Raw genomic sequence first — 14,488 nt, 5'->3', positions numbered from 1 at the left:
GTTCTTAGCTTGAAACTGTCACCGTTGTCACATACCTCGGTAGAACTGATGTTTAAGTTTGTTGTGTGTGTGTGCGGCGAAGCTTGAAGATATTCTCTACAGAGGTGTGTGTGTGTGTGTGTGTGTGTGTGTGTGTGTGTGTGTGTGTGTGTGTGTGTGTGTGTGTGTGTGTGTGTGTGTGTGTGTGTGTGTGTGTGTGTGTGTGTGTGTGTGTGTGTGTGTGTGTGTGTGTGTGTGTGTAGGGGGTTATATGAAGTAGGAGAGGAGCTTTTATCAGTCTCTGAGTTGGAAGTCTTTGAGGGCCTCTTCAGAAGCGTTGCATTTCTTCCATTGTTCTATTTCCATCCCTCGCTTCTCTCCTGTCACATGTGAAATGACAAAAAGCCTCCGCCTCCTTTCCTCCCCCCCTTTCTCTTCCCCCTCCTGCCATGTTCCACCGATGGTGTGGCACATAACCCACTTAGATTATTTTTTTTAAACACTTCTTCTCTGCACCAACTTTTACAGTGGCCCGCTGAAGGGTGGAGTTTATGATATCGGGGGTGGTGGATGTGGAAAATTAAGTGTTCCGACGATCAAGAGTCTTGCTGTCTATTCTTTGTTTCACCCTGAATCACCCTGAATTTTGGGAATAGTAACAAAAGTATCCACTTCCTGAGTTTGTCCGGCCGTAGTTGAATGCATCCCCCAAAATCACACCGTCACTCTCTGTAACGGCTGTCCTCCTCTTCTTCACCCGAAGAGGAGCAGGGATTGAACCAAGGCGCAGTGGAGTTTGAATACATAATGAATTTAATGACAAGACGGAAAAAACACGAACTTGACTATACACTAACAAAACAAATAAACGGTGTAGAACAGATCTGAACGACGGACTCACATAACACACGAGAACGCACGAACAGGGAAAAAGCCTACACATAAATGACACTTAACAAACAAACCGAAACCAGTCCCGTGTGGCGCAACGACATACACAAACACAGGAGACAATCACCCACAACGAACACTGTGACAACGCCTACCTAAATATGACTCTTAATTAGAGGAACGCCAAACACCTGCCTCTAATTAAGAGCCATACCAGGCAACCCAAAACCAACACAGAAACAGAAAACATAGAATGCCCACCCAACCTCACGTCCTGACCAACTAACACACATAACAACTAACATAAATAGGTCAGGAACGTGACATTACCCCCCCCACAAGGTGCGAACTCCGGACGCACCAGCACAAAGTCTAGGGGAGGGTCTGGGTGGGCATCTAACCACGGTGGTGGCTCAGGCTCCGGGCGAGGTCCCCACCCCACCATAATCCATCCTAGCTTCCTCCCTCTAAGAATGTCCACCCTCTTTTTACCCCCACAAAATCCTCTTAATAACCTCACTAATAAGGACAGCACCGGGACAGAGAGATAAATCAAGACAGAGGGATAGATAAGAATATAGAGGTAGATCAAGATAGAGAGGGGGATCAGGATAGAGGGGCAACTCCGGACTGAAAGGCAGCTCCGGACAGAGAGACAGCTCTGGACTGATGGGCAGTTCTGGGTATCTAGCCGTTTCAGGCTAAAGGGCAGCTCATGGCTGACTGACGAATCTCGACGCTCATGGCAGGCTGACGGCTCTCGACGCTCATGGCAGGCTGACGGCTCTCGACGCTCATGGCAGGCTGACGGCTCTCGACGCTCATGGCAGGCTGACGGCTCTCGACGCTCATGGCACTCTGACGGCTCTGGCTGCTCATGGCGCTCTGACGGCTCTGGCTGCTCATGGCTCTCTGACGGCTCTGGCTGCTCATGGCTCTCTGACGGCTCTGGCTGCTCATGGCTCTCTGACGGCTCTGGCTGCTCATGGCTTTCTGACGGCTCTGGCTGCTCATGGCTCTCTGACGGCTCTGGCTGCTCATGGCTCTCTGACGGCTCTGGCTGCTCATGGCTCGCTGGCGGCTCTGGCAGATCCTGTCTGGCTGGCGGCTCTGGCAGATCCTGTCTGGTTGGCGGCTCTGGCAGATCCTGTCTGGTTGGCGGCTCTGGCAGATCCTGTCTGGTTGGCGGCTCTGGCAGATCCTGTCTGGCTGACGGCTCTAGCGGCTCCTGTCTGGCTGACGGCTCTAGCGGCTCCTGTCTGGCGGATGGCTCTGTAGGCTCATGGCAGACGGGCGGCTTTGCAGGCTCATGGCAGACGGGCGGCTTTGCAGGCTCCTGGCAGACGGATGGCTCAGACGGCGCTGGGGAGACGGATGGCTCAGATGGAGCTGGGGAGACGGATGGCTCAGATGGCGCTGGGGAGACGGATGGCTCAGATGGCGCTGGGGAGACGGATGGCTCTGGCCAGATACGGTGCACTGTAGACCTGGTGCGTGGTGCCGGAACTGGAGGCACCGTGCTAATGATAAGCACCTTCCTACTAGTGCGGGGAGCAGGGACAGGGCACACTGTATTCTCAAAGCCCACTCTATAACTGATGCGTGGTACCGGCACTGGTGACGCCGGGCTGAGGACAAGCACATCAGGATTAGTAGGGGGAGAAGATACAGTTTGTACAGGGCTCTGGAGACGCACTGGTAGCTTAGTGCGTGGGCCCGGAACTGGAGGCACCGGGCTAGATACACGCACTACAGGGAGAGTGCGTGGAGGAGGAACAGGGCTCAGGAGACGCACTGGTAGCCTAGTGCGTAGTGTAGACACTGTAGGTACTAGGCTGGGGCGGGGAGGTGGTGCCGGAAATACCGGACCGTGGAGGCGTACTGGCACTCTTGAGCATTGAACCCGCCCAACCTTACCTGGTTGAATGCTCCCGGTCGCCCGACCAGTGCGGGGAGGTGGAATAACCCGCACCGGCCTATGTAGGCGAACCGGGGAAACCATGCGTAAGGCCGGTGCCATGTATGCCGGCCCGAGGAGACGCACTGGAGACCAGACGCGTTGAGCCGGCCTCATGACACCTGGCTCAATACTCAATCTAGCCCTACCAGTGCGGGGAGGTGGAATAACCCGCACTGGGCTATGCACTCGTACAGGAGACACCGTGCGCTCTACTGCGTAACACGGCGCCTGCCCGTACTCCCGCTCTCCACGGTAAGCCTGGGAAGTGGGCGCAGGTCTCCTACCTGCCCTTGGCCCACTACCTCCTAGCCCCCCCCCCAAGAAATTTTTGGGTGTTACTTACGGGCTTTTTTGGCTTCCGTGCCAGACGCGTTCCCTCATAGCTCCGGTTCCTCTCTCCGGTAGCCTCTGCTCTCCTCCGTGCCTCCAGCTCAGCTTTGGGACGCCGATATTCTCCCTGCTGTGCCCATGGACCTCTCCCGTCCAATATTTCCTCCCAAGTCCAGAAATCCTTGTTGCCCTGTCGAGCTTTCCCTTTCCTCCGCTGCTTGGCTCTGGAGTGGTGGGTGATTCTGTAACGGCTGTCCTCCTCTTCTTCATCCGAAGAGGAGCAGGGATTGAACCAAGGCGCAGTGGAGTTTGAATACATAATGAATTTAATGACAAGACGGAAAAAACACGAACTTGACTATACACTAACAAAACAAATAAACGGTGTAGAACAGATCTGAACGACGGACTCACATAACACACGAGAACGCACGAACAGGGAAAAAGCCTACACATAAATGACACTTAACAAACAAACCGAAACCAGTCCCGTGTGGCGCAACGACATACACAAACACAGGAGACAATCACCCACAACGAACACTGTGACAACGCCTACCTAAATATGACTCTTAATTAGAGGAACGCCAAACACCTGCCTCTAATTAAGAGCCATACCAGGCAACCCAAAACCAACACAGAAACAGAAAACATAGAATGCCCACCCAACCTCACGTCCTGACCAACTAACACACATAACAACTAACATAAATAGGTCAGGAACGTGACACTCTCCTCCAAGAATATTGTTAGAACTCCTTGCATACTCACCTACTCCCTGGACCATCCCAACTAGGAACTGCTATTTGTCTCGGGTTGCAAAATTCTTTTTTTTTTAATCCTGGTTGAAAGATTCCCAGAATCAGGAGGAAATAAGCAGGAAATATCTCTGTACAATCACACTACTCAGCTTGCCAGGGTAAAGTAAGCCCTTGCCTGAGGGAAGGGAGGAGGGTGTGTGTGTGTGGGTGTTTGTGTGTGTGTGCGTGCATACGTGAACGCGTATGCTGGTGCATACGTTTGTGTGCTTGTGTGTGTCTTGCTGCAGCTTCTCCGTGACCTAGTCGTCTCCCATTGAGATGAGCCCATCCCTGTTGACGTTGTCGTGTGAGACTTTCACCCCGTGGTGTGCAGTAAACACAGCATCCTGCCAGAGGACGCCGCACTCCCCAACACCCGACACCTTAATGATACGTTGCAGCCGTCTGTCAGCAGAACCTAGCCCTCCCCCCGGCCTCCGGCTACAGGTGATGCCAGTGTCATCTCAGAAATCTCTGCAAACAGAGACCTTTGAGAGCTTCCCCCGACTTTGGTCGTCTGCCTTGTGGCTCCAAGGTAAGAGAGGGTTTCAACACAACACATTTAACAAGGAAATGGATCGTTCGGGCATTTCCCTAAACAGGTACTGCAGCAGGTGTGTTAGAATTGGAGCCAGACCTGCTCTTTTGCTTTTAGGCGGGGAATAATGGTAGTGATCAGTGATGTATTTTGTTTTATAAAGCATGAGCCACAACGTAAGTCATCCACGATGGGAGGAGCTGTACTCACACGCGCACCGGCCCCATTTTCAGCCATGCTTCTGTACGGAAACCCACCAACACACACACTTCCAGACTGTGCCCGTCTGCGCCTCTCCGTCCCTCTGCTGCTTCTTTCCCTCCCCCAGCAACCCCACCTGATCTGCTGTCCAACGTAATCAGATATGACACCAGCTTGTGCAAACAACAACTCGGGCATGTTATCTCCAACATTTAACATCCCCCCCCCCGTACCCCTCCCCCGCTCTCGCTCTCAATATCTTTCTCTCTCGTTCTCGCTAACTTTCTCTCTTGTTCTTGTTTTCTCTCTCTCTCGTTCTCTCTCTCTCTCGTTCTCTCTCTCTCTCGTTCTCTCTCTCTCTTGTTCTCTCTCTCTCTTGTTCTCTCTCGTTCTCTCTATCTTTCTCTCTTGTTCTTGTTCTCTCTTGTTCTTGTTCTCTCTCGTTCTCGTTCTCGTTCTCGTTCTCTCTCTCTCGTTCTCTCTCTCGTTCTCTCTCTCTCTCGTTCTCTCTCTCTCTTGTTCTCTCTCGTTCTCTCTCTCTCTCGTTCTCTCTCGTTCTTTCTCGTTCTCTCGTTCTCTCTCATTCTCTCTCTCGTTCTCTCTCGTTCTCTCTCGTTCTCTCTCTCATTCTCTCTCTCGTTCTCTCTCTCGTTCTCTCTCTCGTTCTCTCTCTCGTTCTCTCTCTCGTTCTCTCTCTCTCTCTCTCTCTCTCTCTCTCTCTCTCTCTCTCTCTCTCTCTCTCTCTCTCTCTCTCTCTCAATGAGTAGATACAGAGGTGATTCAGTGAGCTCTTTAGCTATTTGGAGTGTGTTAGTATCCTGGTAAAGCCCTAGTTAGGTAGGAGAATAAGGGCTCCTTTGTTGGGTACAGGTGTGTGCTTGTGCCAGTCGGCCTCAGTGAAGGATGAGGGGAACAATGGCCCTCTGTTGGGAGACACCTGAGTCAGCACAGGGAGGTGAGAGGGCCCAATCACGGGGAGATTACACAAGAGCACAGACTTCATTAACTGGAGCTGGGGCAGAGAAGAGGGCAACCAGAGATAGAGGGAGAGAGGAGGGTGGAGAGGGAGGAAGGGCAATGGAGGTATTTTGGGGATTAAGGTGAGGGGGAGAGATAATAGATATGGTCCTGTTTTCTTTGTGTGGTTGTATTTAACTGTGTGTATGTGTGTTACTGCACTTGTACATAAAACACTGCATAGTACTCTACCTCTTCCATTAAAAATGTTGTGGAGGAGAAATCTCTCCATGGCGTACATCACAACTCCAAGCGAGCATTCCACAGCGAGATCTGAAGAACTATTCCTAGGGAAAAGCTCTTCTAGATCCCAACTCAGTTTTTAAATCTAATCCGTATCAACAGGTTTACCTTACTAGGTGTGGGAGGAATCCAACCACCCCATCTCTGAATGAGAGTCTGTTCTGAGACAGTATTTACACAAGGTCCATTCAGACACTCGGAACCAGAGGAAACGGCTATCTGTCTCTGTGATGTTGACTGTTGAATGTCCATCCCTGTGCAGGAGAGGACATAAACAGAGCTGGGGTCCGTATGGAAAATGTAGAGCGTCAGCTCGTTAACGACAGAGCTTTAGAATAACACCAAGGCCAACGGGAGTGACAAGGTACAGAGCTCTTCTCCCCAGGCAAGAAGAGAGAATCCATGGTCATAAATAACTAGCATAGACGCTCAAAGCTCATCACTAAGCTAAGGACCCTGGGACTAAACACCTTCCTCTACAACTGGATCCTGGACTTCCTGACGGGCCGCCCCCAGGTGGTAAGGGCAGGTAACAACACATCCGCCACACTTATCCTCAACATGGGGGCCCCTCAGGGGTGCGTGCTCAGTCCCCTCCTGTACTCCCTGTTCACTCATGACTGCATGGCCAGGCACGACTCCAACACCATCATTAAATTTGCTAATGACACAACAGTGGTAGGCCTGATCACCAACAACGATGTGACAGCCTATAGGGAGGAGGTCTGAGATCTCTCCCTCAACGTGATCAAGACAAAGGAGATGATTGTGGACAACAGGAAAAAAAGGACAGAGCACGCCCCCCTTCTCATCGACGGGGCTGTAGTGGAGCAGGTTGAGAGCTTCAAGTTCCTTGGTGTCCACATCACCAACAAACTAACATGGTCCAAGCACACCAAGACAGTCGTGAAGAGGGCATGACAAAACCTATTCCCCCTCAGGAGTCTGAAAAGATTTGGCATGGGTCCTCAGATTCTCAAAAGGTTTTACAGCTGCACAATCGAGAGCATCCTGACGGGTTACATCACTGCCTGGTATGGCAACTGCTCGGCCTCCGACCGCAAGGCACTACAGAGGGTAGTGCGTACGGCCCAGTACATCACTGGGGCCAAGCTTCCTGCCATCCAGGACCTATATACCTTAGTCATAGACTGTTCTCCCTTCTACCGCATGGCAAGCGGTAAATGAGTCCCAGGTCAAGGAGGCTTCTAAACAGCTTCTACCCCAAAGCCATAAGACTCCTGAATATGGCTACCCAGACTATTTACATTGTCGTTGTCCCCGCTGCTACTCCCTGTTATTATCTATGAATAGTCACTTTAATAACTCTACCTACATGTACATAATTTCCTCAATTACCTCGACACCGGTGCCCCCGGCTCATTGACACATTGACTCTGTACCGGTACCCCCTGTATATAGCCCCGCTATTGTTATTTACTGCTGCTCTTTAATTATTTGTAGAAAGGCTTCAGAAAAAAAAGATATACAGCTTCTTTTTTGCCATTGCAGGTTTTTACAACAACAAAGAAAAGTAGAATTACAGTACAGTAATCAATACAATATGTTACTGTAATCTCACGGAAACAAAAATAATTACAGTGCAATGGTAAACAAAAAATAGTACTGTAAGGGATGGGGTGGATGGTTTATGGATCCCGCCTTCTGTTAGGGTCTGGCCACATCACCTCATCAGCATCACATGCAATGCCATCCCTGGCTAGGAAACGGGGAAAATATTGCCTTGCGTGCCGTATCCAAACCTGGTCTGACCCCACCTCAACGTCTCCGCATGCCTCTTCCGTTGCTTGCAGAAGAGGCAGGCTGGCATGTGGATGGCGGTCATACACTTTCCAACGCCAAGCCAAAAATAATTCCTTAATCGGATTGAGAAATGGGGAGTAAGGGGGCAAGTATACAACTGTGAAGTGGTTGTGGTTGGTGAACCAGTCCCTGACCAGAGCAGCCCGTTGGAAACCAACATTATCCCAGATGACAACAAACCTGTGCTGCTCTGGACCGTCCTGTACAGCTGCATTATGTAGTGCATCCAGAAATATGATTATGTGTGCAGTATTGTAGGGACCCAGGGTGGCATGGTGATGGAGAACTCCTTGCAGACTAATGGTGTCACACAAGGCGCTATTTCCCCCGCGCTGCCCAGGAAATTCCCAACGGCTCTTTGTTCCATAACATTTCGGCCCCGGCGCCTGGCTTTAGCTACATTGAATCCAGCTTCATCAACGAAAATGAACTCATGGGGCTGTGCAGCTGCATCAAAGTCCAGGACTCTATAACAGAAAATGCTTACACTGTACCGTGAATATGGTGTAACTAGAAACACAGGACTACAATGTCAACATTTTCACACAAGGATGGGGGTGGGGGTGGGGGTGGGGGGGTTGGGTCAGACACATTCAGTCAAAACTACAAGCTACAGGCAAGGCAGGTGCCTAGGTCACATACGGCTTTGTCTGTATGCATCTATGCAGTGCCAATAGGATACAATCTACTGCCATTACTGTAATACAGTATAGTACAGTGATACTCACCTGCACGTTGTCATAGCGAAGGTCTCTGACTCTAACGCTGTTCCTCACAGCGGCTTCATCGTAGGTTGGTGTTGACAAAAGATGCAGTAGGGTGTCGACATACTGACACGGTTGATATTATGGAATGTTGTGTGATCTGCGATGATTTGCTCTCGTAGGCGGACGGTGTTATTTGCCAACACTAGATTGACAACGGCCAGTTCCTGTTCATGGGTGAACAGACGTTGCCTTCCACACTCAGGAGGTCGTCTGGCAGTTCTGTAGAAAATGCAAGAAAATGATGTCATTGGTTAGGTTCTTCTTTACATACTGTACTGTCATACTGTGCACAGTAGCATCAAAACTGTGTTACATGTACTTCACAGCACTATACCACCTTTTTTTTGTTGAGGAGCATAGACCTAATACTGTAGGATTACATTGTGTTGTACTGTGATGCAGAATGATTCTTTGTTCTTGTCCTTGTCCTCGTCCTCATCCTCCTCCTCCTCCTCTCTCTTCCTCTTCCCCTCGCTCTCACTGCCTCCATGTTTACAAAGTTCTCACAAAAGAGGTGAGCTTACCTGAGGTCTATTTGTAGTGCTGAGGCTCAGAGTAATTGGTGTTCAATTACTGTATAAGTCTTTTCATGTGTGTGTGTGTGTGGGAGTTGCCAATTTCAGGTATGTTTATGCATTTTGAATAGAAGTGTTTTTTCAATGATTGCAAGAGATTTCATTCTTGAACGAAGTGTCTAATGTCCGAAACGGCGTGTAGTGTTTTGCAAGGTGTGTTGCAGAATTGCAAACTAAGTGCAAAGCAGAAAATGTGTCTGTACTTTTGGTGCCTTTGTTTAAGGCCCGGTTACAAAAGTTCTGGTTTTGATTCTTTTGTCTGAGCATTCCCTTTCAGTGTGGAAGCAATCAGCAAAAACGGAACATTTTACATTGACGTCAATGGGAGATTTGCACAAACGTTCAGGTGACATGCATGTTTCCCAAGTTAGGTTTCAGCCTTATGTAGGCCCTTATTCATGATGAGAGTGCCTCAATACAAGTCTGAAGTGAGTGACACTGAGACAGAGGAAACGCACAGATCAATTTCCCTGAGTGTTATTTGCTACAAGCAGTGGGAGACATCTTTCCAGGAGGAGGTCCCTCTCCTTTTGAGCTTGTCTCTCTCATTACAGAGGAACTGATAGTTGTGCCGTCTTGCAGCGTTGTGAGAGGGGTGAAACACACAGGGATATGACAGGAACCATTACACTTACTGTAGATTACAGACACTGATTAGCGTGGCAGGGAAGTAGAGGAGGGGAAGGCATCCTGGGCTTCCGCGTCTTTCGTCGCCAAATTATGACAGGTGCGTCACGCGAAGACAAGGACTTGGAAGAGGAGGAGGAGGTGTGTTGACAATATGACAAAAGTAAATTGCATCAGACACTGAGGAGTCAGCGGGAACCTCCTACACTATCTCTTTCCTGAGTCTCTCTCTTTCTCTCTGGCGCTCGATTCTCTTGCTCTCTCCCTCCCTCTCTCTGCTCAGTTCAGAAAGGCGAAGCCACCTTCCTTTATTCGGAGAGAAAGCTGTTCCTTTCTCAAACTCCTCACACATGAAACGCTAACTGTATGTAAATGTCGTCTTTGATTCTGTTTAATATATCCGGGGTACAAGGTATCAGAATAAATAGCCTTTTTCTCTTTACCCATAAAGCATTGAAGCGAACGGGACAGTGGCTCCCCTGCTGCGAGGATAATGGGAAGAAATTGTTTTTTTGCCATGAGATGATACGATAAAGTAGAAGTGTGCTTTTCAAAGACTCCCCCCCCCATTCCCCCCCCCCCCCCCCCCCCCCCGTGTTCGTTTTTGGAGAGCGAATGAGAGAGAAAATTGTTGCGCCCTAATTGAATGATTGCTGATTGTCGGAGGCTCACCTTTGATGATTCGTTTTTTTTGCATATGTAAATGAGAGCATGGGTAGAAGACAGGTATGTCTGGTTGTGTATTCAAAGTATGCTGGAAGTTAAACTATGTTAGAAGTGAAGTTTACACAGACTAAGGAATGGGTTGGAAGATCATGAGAGAAGTGTGTGAGTGTGTGTGTGTGCATATGCCAGCGTGCATATTATGTGTGTGTGTGTGTCTGCGTGTATATTCCTCGACATCGTCTAAGTCAATGTGTGTGTGTGTGTGTGTGTGTCTGGGAGGACAAGGAGTTGTGGGGTGAGAGGGGTTGTTAAAGCCGTCTGTTTGAATGGGAGCTGCAGCCGTGTGACATTTTCAGCCTGGCCGGGGCTTGGTTTACATACAGATCAAGGGGCTGGGCCTCTCATCTGTGGCTGGATGAGGAGAGGCTGTCATGGGGTGCAGGGTGAGGAGGGTAAGGAGTGGAGGGTGAGGGGGCTAAGGATGAGGGGCTGCGGGTGTGGGGTGAGAGGGGTGGAGGATTAGGCTGAAGTCAATGGGCCTTGCAATATATCTGTCACCACGAAAGCGAAGGGCCATCTATGGATAGCACACACTCAGGGAAAGCTATACAGCGGACTCTGTGTGTGTGCGTGCTCGCATGTGTGGGTCTGTGTGGCTCCATGGGGTTTTCGATGAGAAACATTGCATTTCAAGAACCTCCAAAACAAACTATGGATACATATGTTATATACAAACCTCACCAAACAAGGCTTTTGCCCGTCTTGTAATGAAAAACAATGTAATCTTTCTTCGGGATGCCAGGGCTCTGTTAGTAATTCTTCCACTGAGGGGTATTCTGTTCATAACTCCCACAGACCATTTCAACACTGTCAGCCAATCACAATGGAGACCACAGGGCATGTCTCACAATATATATTTTCATCCATCTTTGTCTTTTTCCTCTCTCTGTTCACACACACTTTCCACCGCCAGCGTTGGCTTGCTGGTGTTTGATGCTACAGTCTCGTTGACATGGTTGAACCACACATGATTCAAATGTTGCCATGACACATCTCCTCAATTGACCAAAAATGAAGAGAAGGGGTTGGTCAGTCTGCATTTTGATGATGTCATGGGGTCCATTCACAAAAGTCTCAATTCCTATTAAGTCGGAAACACATCACTTTTAACGGGGTGTTGGGCTGGGAAATTACAGTGGAATTGAGCCACCACCACTACAGTATCCTACAGGCACCATTTCTGTTGTTGTTTGCTTTCAACAATTACAACAACTGAACTAAGAGTCTGGTTAATATACAGCATGTGTCATTTAGAAAATGTTTTTCTCCAAAGTGACTTCCAGTACAGCGTGTTGATAGATTTGAACACACAACCTTCACATTGGTAGTGCCAAGCACTTACCAACTGATCACACAGGACGATTACTTCATTTCACAGGACTTGAGTTGAGCTGCTCAGGTGTACAGTATCAGATATACTATGATACCACCCCACAGTATCAGATATACTATAATACCACCCCACAGTATCAGATATACTATGATACCACCCCACAGTATCAGATATACTATGATACCACCACAGAGTATCAGATATACTATGATACCACCCCACAGTATCAGATATACTATGATACCACCCCACAGTATCAGATATACTATGATACCACCACAGAGTATCAGATATACTATGATACCACCCCACAGTATCAGATATACTATGATACCACCACAGAGTATCAGATATACTATGATACCACCCCACACTAACCTATGTACTATGACACCACCCCACAGTATCAGATATACTGTGATACCACCCCACAATAACAGATATACTATGATACCACCCCACACTAACAGATATACTATGATACCACCCCACAATAACATATATACTATGATACCACCCCACAATAACATATATACTATGATACCACCCCACAGTAACATATATACTATGATACCACCCCACAGTAACATATATACTATGATACCACCCCACAGTAACATATATACTATGATACCACCCCACACTAACAGATATACTATGATACCACCCACAGTAACATATATACTATGATACCACCCCACAATAACAGATATACTATGATACCACACCACAGTATCAGATATACTGTGATACCACCCCACACTAACAGATATACTATGATACCACCCCACAGTAACATATATACTATGATACCACCCCACAATAACAGATATACTATGATACCACCCCACAGTAACGTATATACTATGATACCACCCCACAAGAACAGATATACTATGATACCACCCCACAGTAACATATATACTATGATACCACCCCACAGTAACATATATACTATGATACCACCCCACAATAACAGATATACTATGATACCACCCCACAGTATCAGATATACTATGATACCACCCCACAATAACAGATATACTATGATACCACCCCACAGTATCAGATATACTATGATACCACCCCACAATAACAGATATACTATGGTACCTCCCCGCAGTATCGAGACAGGGCTGCCGACACCATTTGCCATGGTTTGTTGCCACACCGACAAAGACCACGTGACTACACTGGCAACGATGATGCAGCGGGGCTTGACAGCAGAGCTGATGAAAGGAACAGAGGGATGGATGGAGTGTGGGAGAGGAGGGAGAGAAACGAGGGATGAACAGAAACACACAGAAGGATCATGCTGTTCACAGCAGCAGGTGCAAGAGAGAGCGAGGGAACGGGGGGGGGGGGGGAAGAGAGAAGTTTGGTAGAAGAGAGAGGGGGGCGCGGGGGGGGGGGCAGGTAACATTCATTGGCTGCAACTACTACACCATCAAGTCCCAGAGAGAGACCCCCTGCATGGGTCGAAATGAAGCCAACCCTGTTTGATGTGGAACCACTGAGGTTTTAGTTATAAACCCTTGAACTTGTATGCGGTGATGACGTTCAATGTCACAAAGGGTGGTGGTGGTTTAGACTATCAAATATAGAAGAATTTTTGTTGTTGTTGCCTTGAAGTGTTTTTTGTACACATCATGGTTTATATGATGTTGAATGTAAAAAGAGAAGGCAGCGGACGCCACCAATGTTGTCATCAGTTGCAAATTCATAACTGTTCAGTTTCCACAATATAAAATGGCTGCCGTTTGTCAGATATTGGGTATTGAAGGAGCCATTATCCATTTAATCTACAGTTAGTTTTGCCTACATACGGGCATTTCATCTTTATGAAGTCATTTTCATTGGCTACTACTTTTCTCTGAACTTTTCTGATATTTAGCCCTGCAAAGTAGAACAACGAGTGCTAACGTTTTAGCCTATTCCACTGGGGGAACTGGTGCCCTGCGAAACATACTGAAAACATACCCAGTGATATGAAGCTAGAGAGGGAAGAAGAACTCAAATTACAGTAGATATCAGTCTGGAGGAGACAATTCTCTCTCAAAGACATGGCGTTGACAGACACCAGGAGAACAGGCAGGGGAGGATAGCTAAAGATCTTTCCCTTTGATGAGACATAACAATATCCAAATCCCCAACCGCCTCTTATTTAAGTTACTGAGGACTCTAAAAAGGGAAGTTCTCCAAAGTGGCTCAGAAGCTTGCGCTTTAGGTGAGGGGAGGGAAGGAGAGAAGAAGAAAAAAACGAAGATAATGTTTATGCATTAGATTTTCAAAGCGCTTTTTTTCTGCAAGGAAATTCTGATTCAAAGGTGTACTTCTTGCAGAAAGATCTGAGGGTTTTTCTCCCTCCCTGTTCTTGCTTGAGTGACAAAGTCTCTCTGTAGCTTAGCTGAGGCTTTGTATGCATATAGTTTCTGTGTGTGAGTATTATATATAGCTATATCAACCACGCGGACTGAGTGATGCATGGCTCCATACATTATGGATGACCTTTTTCAATAGGCAAACTACAATTTGCATGTGACACTAGAAGGAGCAGAAACACTAGTACGTGTGCTTGTTAGGTTATTAGGCAAGGAGGTTCTACTCCCGTACCTAATAAATATCAGTACTGTAATCTTACTCATCTCAAAATAACCCCTCACTTCACAATCTCATC

General features: G+C 47.9%; 1 long non-coding RNA gene across 1 annotated transcript; it reads right to left on the bottom strand.

Annotated features, from left to right (window-relative positions):
- Positions 1–6,454: 6,454 nt before the first annotated feature.
- On the bottom strand, positions 6,455–12,993 carry LOC129839508 (uncharacterized). Its single transcript, XR_008757040.1, has 3 exons — positions 12,925–12,993; positions 8,512–8,769; positions 6,455–8,250 (listed from the first exon to the last, which is right to left on the bottom strand). It is a non-coding gene; the product is annotated as an uncharacterized LOC129839508 (long non-coding RNA).
- Positions 12,994–14,488: the final 1,495 nt, after the last annotated feature.

Source organism: Salvelinus fontinalis, chromosome 40 (assembly GCF_029448725.1).
Source record: "Salvelinus fontinalis isolate EN_2023a chromosome 40, ASM2944872v1, whole genome shotgun sequence".
Taxonomy (NCBI): domain Eukaryota; kingdom Metazoa; phylum Chordata; class Actinopteri; order Salmoniformes; family Salmonidae; genus Salvelinus; species Salvelinus fontinalis.
Note: the sequence above shows the minus strand (reverse complement) of the source record. Positions and strands in the feature narration are given on the sequence as shown.